Genomic DNA, 10,938 nt, shown 5'->3' with positions numbered 1-10,938 from the left:
AAAAAGTGAGGTAGATTTTTAAAGATACTAATATATAAAATTTAGTTAGTTTCCAATTTACAAATAGTAACCAGCTTGAGAATACAATGAGATAATAGATCCCAGTCTCAAAGAGCAAAGCACATAAACATCTAAAGACAAGTGTACAAAAAATGTGAAGGACCCAAATGAAGAGAAGTGTAAAACTACACTGAGTTAAGAGGAGATTAAATAAGTAGACATGTTAAGTTCTTGGCTAGGATGACTCAGCATTAAAAAAAGACATTTGTTTTTGGTGGTTTTTTAAAATCTAAATTAGTTTGTGAAATTAAACATTCTGAGTACCAAGGGGATTGTTTTAACTTGATGAAATGATTCTAAAAACTCTGAGAGAAAAACATGCCCAAAAGAAGACCAGGAATATTCTAAAAAATACGTTTATGACTTAAAGATGTTAAACTGAACATGTCTTGCCTTTCCACAGCAAATTTTAGACATCCGTAAAGTTTTTAAAAAGTTCTATTTGAAACAGAAAGAGAATTATCTCTGGAATGTAAAAGAAGTAACTCCCTTAATAAAGAATTGCTGTCTGGCAATTTCTAAGAACTGCATTACTGATAGGCCAGGCTACAGTTGCTGGCTTGAGTCTTCCATGCCTGGAGGGCCTTCACTGACTGGAAGATGGGCACATAACCACAAATCACCAAAATCTGGAAAATGTAAGCATCGTAAAAGCAGAATAACAAATTCAACAAAAGAGTAAGTTAGATTAGAGAAAGTGGGAAAAACCGAAGAATCTAAAAAGGACTTTATTCCTCTGAGCAATAAAAGAGGGATTTGCCTGTACAAAGTAACAAACAGGAATTATGAAACAAGTACAGTGAATTATTTTTTAAAAATAAACTATTGTGGAATGTTAAAACTACGTATGTGTGAAGAATAGCAGATGGACTTATAGCTGAAGAGCAGATTAGTGGATCGAAAGGTAGATGTGAAGAAATCTCCAGATACAACAAAAGGGTTACAAAGGAAAAAGTAAGAGACATGGAAAACTGTACCAGAACTTCTAACATCTAAGAAGAGTTCTATAAGGAATTCTGCCCCCAAAAGCATGAGCTTAGAAGAGGATACTGGGACTTCTGGTCAAGATGGCGGCATAGGTAAATGCCGTGCTACTACCACATCAAAATCACAACTATGTTATAGAACAGCCATCACTGAGAACCGTCTAAAGACTAGCTGAACAGATTTTGTGTAACTAAGGATATGAAGAAGAAACCACGTGAAGACTAGTAGGAGAGGCAGAGATGCAAAACGGACTGGTCCTACACCCACATGTAGTGGTTAAGAATTGGGAGGGATATCTCAGCTGAGGAGGTCCCCACTGAGGAGTGAGCCCCACCCTGAGCTCCCCAGCCCAGAGCACCGGTGCCAGGAAGAGGAGTCCCAACAGCTGGCTGTGAAACTCAGATGGGAGTCAGTCCAGGTGAGATGGAGGGCTGCTGTAAACCCAGGCATCCTCTTAAAGGGCCCAAGCACAGACTCACTCGCTCACAAACACTTGCCCTGAGCTCCAGAGAAGGCATAGCATTTGAAAAGCACCAGGGACATACTGAGAGGAACTGAATTGTCTGGCATCAGGACAAGGGCTGGCAGGGCAGCTCTCTCCAGAACTAAAGTGCCCACAGACGCCACTGTTCCCTTGTTGAGGCCCTCCCCCATCTCCCTACATACAAGCTGCAGGCACAGGCAGGCACTAAATCTGAGTCTCCATTAACCTGGCTAACACAGCTCTTGCCCCACCCTGGTGACTCTCTGAAACCCAGACGCACCCAGTTCATGCCGCTGACCCTAACCCCTTTCAGGTGCTAATCCACACAAGCTGCAGGCCTGGGCCCATGCTGCAGACTTTCCTAAAATCTGTCAAAGGTCCATAAACGCCAAGCAAGCAGTGTCTGGCCTCGGTCTGGTCTGTACCTCTTAATAAATGGCCCCAAGCCAAGCACGAGTGGCAGCCAGCCTCTGTTCACAGCATAACCACTCCCAGACACCTCCAAGCCCAGTGCAGGAAGCTACCAACTGCAGATCACTTTGTAGCCCCTACTAGGTGGTCCCGGGCCAGACACAGGCAGGGGCTGACCTTGACCTGCAGCGGAGCCTCTCCCAAGAGATCCCAGAATCAACATACCCAGTGGCCGGCTTCAGAGCACCATCCAAATAGCACAATTGACACACCTAGTAAGCGCCACAAATGATAAATCCACAGGGCAGACTTGGCAGGTACCAGAGCCCTGCCAAGTGAATCCTCCATAGGGTCCGTCCCTGTACAACAGCTCCTCCACTGTAGTCTCGGCTAATCCTCACGGCCAGCCAGCCTGAAGGTCAGTCACATCAACTGATGTGCCAACAGCCATCAAAGCTCAACTATAGCAGAAGAGCACATACAGCCCACACAAAGGACACTCCTGGAGCATCTGACTTAGGTGAGCAGGGACTCTGTGCCACTGGGTCCACAGGAACCTACTACATAAATCCACTCTAGGAAATGTAGCAGCCCTACCTAAAACATAGGAACAAACATAGGGAGACAGTCAAAATGAGGAGACAAAGAAACATGTCCCAAATGAGAGAACAGAACAAAACTCCAGAAAATGAACTAAACAAAATGGAGATAAGCAATCTTACCAGATGCAGATTCAAAACACTGGTTATAGGTGATCTTCCTCAGTCTCAGTCTCTCACTACTGTGTTCACCTGCTTACTCTCATCCTGTGAAGCCTAAGCCAGCTATACCTCCCTCCTTCCCTGTAGCCATGTTGTTGCGACACCGCAACCACATTCAAGGCGCACCTGCTGGGACATCAGCTGGAGCAGCGTGAACCTGCAGAGCATAGACTCATCCCTTGTCTCCTGAGTGCAGCTCACCCTGTGCTCTGAGGGCTTCAACACGTACCGCTGTGACCACAACCTGGCCATGGGTATGAACCTCACCAACATGTCCAAAATACTAACATGTGCTGGCAACAAAGATATCATTACACTAAGGGCCGAAGATAACGTGGACACCTTGGTACTAGTACTTGAAGCTCCCATTCAAGAAAAGGTTTTAGGCTGAAACGAAGTTAATGGATTTAAATGTTAAACAACCTGGGATTCCAGAACAAGAAGATACCTTCTGGTGAATTCACATGTATATGCCGAGATCTCAATCATATTGGAGATGCTGTTGTAATTTCCTGTGCAAAAGACGGAATGAAGTTTTCTGTAACTGGGGAACTTAGAAATGGAAATACTAAGTTGTTACTAAGAATAATGTACATGAAGATGAGGAAGCTGTTAGCATAGAGATGAATGAGCCAGTTCAGCTAACTTTTGCCCTGAGATATCTGAACTTCTTTACAAAAACGACTCCATTTTCTCTTACGGTAACACTCAGTATGTCTGCAGATGTACCCTTTTTTGCAGATAATAAAGTTGCTGATATGGGACATTTAAAGTACTATCTGGCTCCCAAGATCGAGGATGAAGAAGGATTTTGGGTATTCTTAAAAGCCAAGAAAATAAAACTAATCTCTGAGATTTGCTTCTGAGATTCCAGCATATCCTTAAGTCTCTTCTGTCACCAGTACATATGTAGTTAATGTTTTCTATAAACAACCTATTTTTTGTCCATTCTCTACAATTTGTTTAAAAGATAAAAGTTCCAAGTCAAATCTGGTCTTGTTAACCTAGAACTACTTCTGCTTTATCTAGAAATACTCCTTAGATTTTTATAACAAAGGGTTTTGACAATTCAGTTTTAGGAGTTGTTTTCAATTTAAATAAAAGTTATTTGAATTTCAGACATCACAGGATAGTGCCTTCACTTGGACCATGACTGTTGCAGATATCCTAGGGAATTCACAGCTAATGCTACGTTTTGTAAGTGGGTTTATTATTGTAGTCTGGAGCAGCCAGATATAAATACATTAGATGTAACTATAAAAAGTACCCCAAATACATATGTGACAAGAAATTTGGGGGGATTCATTTGCCAAACTTAATTTGGTATTATTCTAACGAGCCCAAGAAATGAACATAGGAAAGTAAAACAAATTCTATATATTTAATTACTTTGTCACTTTTGTTAGCAAAAACTAACGCTTTTTCAGAAGTTTAATGTGCTCAGAGTTGTGTGGGCTTTATAAGACTAGCATTGTTATAGGGCTGTGTTTCTTTAGCCTAGGGGACCTTTAAAAGAATCTTGGAAGTTTCAGTAGATCTGTGATAGGGCCCCAAGGAGTATGTTTGTGCAAAAATAATTTCTCCAGTATAAATAGCCTTATTTGGGAGTTACTCCCTTAAAGGTTGAAGATGGCTTAAATTCCATGGATATTGGATTCAACCAACAAAGTGCAAAGGCCGAGCAGTTGTGAAACAAAAGTGTTGAAACGTTCCCAGTAATTGTGCTACAAGGTGACAAACTGGCATGCTTTATTACAGTCCCTTTTCCTGGTGTATTTTGTTTGGTGGATTAAATGACTGATTTCTTTATTATAGGACCTGGACTGAGTTCTAGTTATTGGACTTTAGAATTCATTGTATCCACTGGGAAAACTGTTTTTTACCTTTTCTGTTCCTGGGGGGAGGAAATTGGCAGCAAAGAGGCCTGATGGCACTTTTTGGGGTGATGAAAATATCTTTTCAGGACTGATGATGGTTCCAAGACTATACTTGTGTCAAAACTCATCAAATTGTATTTTGTTCCATGTAAATTATACCTTGATAAATCTGACATTTTAAAAACCAAACAACAAAAACATCCTTATACTTCATTGAGTGTAAGGATGCTCAATGAACTTAGAGGGTGAATAGATGATCTTAGAACTTTCAACAAAAAAGATAGGAAACATAAAAATGGAGACAGAAAACATAAAAAGAACCAGTCAGAAAATAAGAATACATTAGCTGGAATCAACAGCAGATTAGATGTAGCAGAGGATTGAATCTGCAATTTGAAAGATAAGGTAGCAGAAAACACCCAATCAGAAGAGCAAAAAGAAAAAAGAATTTTTAAAAAATTAGGATTGTTTAAGGAACCTCTGAGACAACATCAAATGTAATAAAGTCACATCACAGGGGTACCAGAAGTAGAAGAGAGAGAGCAAGGGATTGAGAATCTATTTGAAGAAATGACCGAAAACTTCCCTAACCTGGCAAAGGAAATGGATATTCAAGCCCAGGAAGCACAGAGAGTCTCAAACAAGGTGAACCTAAACAGGCCCACAGGAAGACACATTATCATTAGAATGGCAATGAATTAAAGAGAGAATCTTAAAAGCAGTAAGAGAAAAACAGTTAGTTACCTACAAGGGAGCACTCATAAGACTGCTTTCTCAACAGAAACTTTTCAAGCCAGAAGGGATTAATAAGAAATATTCAAAGCGATAAAAAGCAAGGACCTACAACCGAGATTACCCAGCAAAGCTATCATTTAGAATTGAAAGACAGATAAAGAGCTTCCCAGACAAGAAAATGCTAAAGGAGTACATCACCACCAAACCAGTATTACAAGAAATGTGAAAGGGAATTCTTTAAGAAGAAGAAAAGGTAAAAAATATGAATAATAAGGTTGTAATAGCTACATACCTACCAATAATTACCTTAAATGTAAATGGATTAAATGCTCCAATTAAAAGATGAACATATAAAGAAGACATAGTACATATGTACAATGGACTATTAATCATAAAAAAGAATGAAATCTTATCATTTACGACAACATGGGCGGACCTAGAAGGTCACTTATGCTAAGTGAAATAAGTCAGACAGAGAAAGACACCATATGATTTCACTTATATATGGACTCTAATAAACAAACAAAACAGAAATAAACCCATAGATACAGAGAACAAACTGTTGTCAGATAGGAGGGGGTTTGCGGGGCTGGGTGAAAAAGGTGAAAGGATTAAGAAGTAAAAATTGGCAGTGACAAAATAGTTATAGGGATGTAAATTAAGCATAGGGAATATAGTTAATAGCGTAATATATATGGTGTCAGGTTCATGCAAGACTTATCAGGGAGATCACTTTGTGAGTTATATAAATGGCTAACCATATCCTATATACCTGACTAATATAATCTTGAATTTCAACTGTAATTGAAAAATAAAAAACATTTTTTTAAAAATGAAAGAGTTCCAGAAAGAGAAAATGGAAGATACACTAGATTTGAAACGATAATGGACAAGAATGTTCCCAAAATGAACACACAAAACCTTAGGATTGAAATATCCACTAAGTCCAAAACAAGATTTATACACATGCACAAATAGATAGATAGATAACGCATATTTTAATTAAAACTAAAATATATAGATACATCACAGTGAACTTCAGAATATCAAGACTAAAGGGGACAATCTTAAAAGTTATCTATACCAAAGATAATTTATCAAGATAATTCCTGTCAAAAAATGACCATCTGATATTAGACTTCTTAGTAACAACTATATATGGAAAAAGACAAAAGATAAACTTTGAACATGTAATTCTATATTTAGTCATTCTATCATTGAAGAATGAAGGCAAAAAACAGACATTTTAGTATATATGAGAACTTGAAGTTATCATCTTCAGCAGGACCCCTGCTGATGTTCTGAGTGGGCCTGTGCTGTGTGTTGCACAATTTCAACAACCTTGGCCCTCACCCGTTAAGTGCCGGTAGCTCCCTCCAGTAATTTTGGTAAACTATGATGCCCCCATATACTTCATTCAAAAGTGTTGCTAATCAAGAACCACTGTTCTCCTGACTCTTAAAAAGAACATCTAAAATGTTTGCTACAAAAAGAAAAAATAAATCCAGAAGAAGTAAAGGGATGCAAGAAATAGTGTTGAACAAACGCTAAACATGGGTAATTCAAAATAACGACTGGCTGTAAAAAAAACAAAAACAAAAAATGTTTATGATAAGATGATAATTATACTAAATTTCCATGATAACAGTTTTGGAATTTGGGTGGCTGAGGAAAGAATGAAGCAAAATAAAAGTAAACTCTTCAGATGAGACCATAGTTACTAACTTTTGTCTTTGTTCAATGGCAAGGTTAAGGATGTTGGGAAGAGGGTGATACAACTTTAAAAGTAAATACTATTAATAACATCAAATAAGCATGTTATAAACCTTCAGATATAGGGATGGGGGCGGGGGGGTAGGGGTAGGGGTTGGATAGAACCAAAGAACTTGATTAGTCTGACAAAGCTGAAAAAGAGACATGGAAGCATGTATTTATCATGGAAGTATGGTAAATAAAAAGCTCAAAAATATAATGTCAGAAATAACCCATTGTGATAGCATAGTATGGTGTCAGATGATTGCTTTGGGGAGTATAGTCAATAATATTGTGATAGTATAGTATGGTGTCAGATGGTTGCTGAACTTATCATGGTGATCACTTATTTAGGTATATAAATGTTGAATAACTATGGTGTACCCCTGAACCTAATATAATATTGTATGTTAGCCACAATTTAATAAAAATTTTTACAAAATGATTTTTTTAAAAAAGAAAGAACCCTAACCATATTAATAAAAAAGAAAAGTAATATAAAATTCACTGATTAAAATTTAGTAACTCTCATATTGGCTAAAACCAAAATCCCATGAAGTCACTCCTAAAATAAAATAATGCACACTGGCTGAAAATAAAATGATAAAAATTATGTCATTCATTTAGCAAATATTTATACCACGTAGGTATCAAGACAACAACAACAAAAGAAAACCTCTGGGATAGATAGTTATTTAAGGGAACAGAGACGGTGCTTTCAGATTTGTATATGCATTTATTTGAGTTTTGTTGGGGTACCCAGGTGGTAATGACTGATAAGATCTGGAGCCCAGGAGCAAAGTCTGGGCTAGAGATACAGATTCAGTGGTCATCAGTATGTTGACAATAAAGTCAGAAGAGTAGGCAAGATCATTCTAGCATGGTGTTTAAATTGTGAAAAGGGACGGGTATTGAGGACAAAAGCCTCTGAAATACATATCTTTCAGTGCCGGGAAAATAAAAGGAGTCCAAGTAACTGTTGACCTTTGCCAAAGCAGTTGTGTGCTAGAAGAAGCAGGCAGAACAAAATTCTTTACATTAAATCTCAGGAAACAAATAAGATGGAAATTAATACTGGAAGTCAAGTTATCACTAGCACAAATAGTTACCAAGTCACTGGAGTTGACCAGTTATTATAAAATTCTACAACTTTCTGAAGAGTTCATAAGATTGTCATAAGTTGAGAAGTTTGTAAAACCGAAGAGTTCATGTAGATTTCATTAATCCATAACAGGCAGGAAAAAAGATTACAAGCAGCTCTAGGTGTAAAACCACTGGAAGCATTGTTCTCTCCCCTCTCAAAACTGTCCTACAACATTATTGGTGGTATCAGCAACTTCAATAACTATTTAGAAGTTAATATACCTTCTAGGTAATCTCAATCCTGTTACAAAGAGTTTGCTGTTCTCTTCAGTAAATTCAACTTTTCTTAGGAGTCAGAAACCAGTACAACATTTTTGTAACACTTTTCAGTAGTGTTCTGAAGCTTCTTAGTGAGCAACTATACAAGTCTAGTCGTTTTCATGGCCAGGAGGAGATAAGCATCTGTAAGAAGCCATTTATGTCCATGTGAATTTACACATGGAAAACTGTATCTCTTCTGGTTTCTGAGATTCTAAGAGACTTTTATATTTAGAAGAACCTCAATTTTCAGCAAAATTTCAGTACAAATTCAAAATTTCGTTTATAATTTTCAGTAATGAAGTTCAATCAAATGGGACACACACATGCTTTCATGTCACCTTCTTTGGATACTCTTGAGATTACACTTCAGCTAGCTCACTTCATTTAGGTTCCCAATTTTGCCATGTTATGGAGTGAGTTAATGAAGTTCATCATATAGTTCATGATCAAATGCATAAAAATTTAGAGAAAGAGAACTTTAGATTTCTCTATATCAGGATAGATTACAAAAAGGAATACTTCATAGGAGATTCTTTTGGAGGATAGATGCTCAGACAAATCTTACTTCAATCACATACCAACAGTAATCCTTCAGTAAAAATTACTTATTTCTGAACCTGTTTTCTCATCTCTGAAGTGAAGGGATCTGCTTCAGCTGGTTGTCAGGAGCAATGACTGAGGTAACTACCCGGCACAGAACAATGTTTTGGCTTCTTCAAATGAATAGACGTTTGATGCTAGGGTTACAAAATTTTGATGATTTTGTGTTCTAAATTGGTGTTTAGATTTATGTGGGTTGAACTAATCTGAACTAGACATTCATAAATTATAAATAAATGGTTCCGCCCTTTTGATTTTTTAGAATTCTGTGCAATTATGGCTTACCATGAGTTTGGGAAGTTGAAATAATAATTGTAAATAATGTTGTATGTATTCAATAAGAAATACCCTGGACAATACCAGCCTTTAGATAGAAAAGAACAACTAAATACTGCATAGGTTATCATACGGTACTTACTTAATTGTAATTATTTTCCAACAGCAGTAGGCATGTTAAAATCTGGAAAGGTCACTCTAAAAGATTTTATTTAGTTAAAAATAAAATACTTGTTACTCTGGAAAAATGACAAGGTTAAAGTAATCTAGAAATATATAATTATATAGGACAGACTTGCTGAATTTTGGTAAGCTTGTTTAGATCACTCTGATTCAAATTCATTGGGATGGTATACTACTTAGGATGGAAAAAAATATTATTCTGAGTTATTAGAAATACATAGTGAAGTGAGAGATTGTGCCAGTATTACTGAATAATATATTCAAAAAATATTTTAAGCTGAAAATATTTTATGACATGAAAATACAGGATTTTGGTATTCTTTTAACTTGTCACATCTTAATAAACCTCATTGATACATGCTAGCATTACAACAGAACTCATGAAACTTCCAGTTTATGCAAAAGATGTTCATGTCCAACCATCTTCGGTCTATCTCTGTTCTGTAGTTGAATCAGTAGCAGCAGCGGTAGCAGCAGCTCTCCTGGATGTGAACTCCAGTGGGCAGTGATTTGGTTTTGTATATTGCTGTACCTCCAGCTCTTAGACTATTATGTGGCATGTGTAAGGGCCTCATAAACATGTTTTGAATGAATGAAAGATAACAAACACTTACGTGTATGTTAGGCACTTAAGATGTATCAAATTATTTAATCCTCATAACAACTTCTTGCAGTATATACAATTATTATCCCCACATTTTAGGTGGAGAAACTGAAGCATAAACTAATTTGCTAGTGTCACAGCTACAAAGTAGTAGATCTAAAATTTTAAATCGGGTTTCCTGATTCCAGAATTCTTATTTTTAACCACTCTATCTCTTCTTGTAATCAACATCTGAAGACCTGTCTTTAGGCTAGAGACTTCTGAATCCAAATCATTAATGAGATAATGAGTATAAATCAGATACATACAAATATGTCACTGTGTATGGCTATATATGCTACTACTGGCTGTGGTTTTAATAAATGGCAATAAATTTCCCTGTTTTCACATTTTTGCTATTATAAATGGTATTTTATTAATTCCCATCTCAGGTTATTTATTTCTGGTATGTAGAAATACAGCTCTTATTTTTATGTTGATCTTATGTCCTGCAACCTTAAACCCTAAATTATTTATTAGTTCTTGTACTTTTTTTGTACATTCCATTGGGCTTCCTACAGACAGATCATGCTGTCTGTGAATAAAGACAATTTTACTTCTTTTTCAATCTAGATGCCTTTTTTGTTTGTTTTTATTGCACTGGCTAGAAATTCCAGTACAATGATGAACAGAAATGATGAGAGCAGACATATTTGTTGCGTTCCTGATCTTAGGGGGAAAGCATTCACTCTTTCACCATTAAGTATGATGTTAGCTGTAAATTTTTCATAGATGCCCTTATCAGGTTGAAGAATGTCCTTTCTT

At 36.9% G+C, this 10,938-nt stretch overlaps 1 protein-coding gene and 1 pseudogene across 1 annotated transcript in view; both read left to right on the top strand.

The window, feature by feature from the left end:
• The window catches only part of LOC109389335 (proliferating cell nuclear antigen pseudogene), a 7,521-nt pseudogene extending 3,127 nt beyond the window's left edge, over positions 1 to 4,394 (top strand).
• ASZ1 (ankyrin repeat, SAM and basic leucine zipper domain containing 1) overlaps positions 1 to 10,938 on the top strand; it is a 112,055-nt gene that overhangs the window by 75,888 nt on the left and 25,229 nt on the right. The window lies entirely within an intron of this gene.

The sequence above is a fragment of the Hipposideros armiger genome, unplaced genomic scaffold (genome assembly GCF_001890085.2).
Source record: "Hipposideros armiger isolate ML-2016 unplaced genomic scaffold, ASM189008v1 scaffold_230, whole genome shotgun sequence".
NCBI classification, from domain to species: Eukaryota; Metazoa; Chordata; class Mammalia; order Chiroptera; family Hipposideridae; genus Hipposideros; species Hipposideros armiger.
Note: the sequence above shows the minus strand (reverse complement) of the source record. Positions and strands in the feature narration are given on the sequence as shown.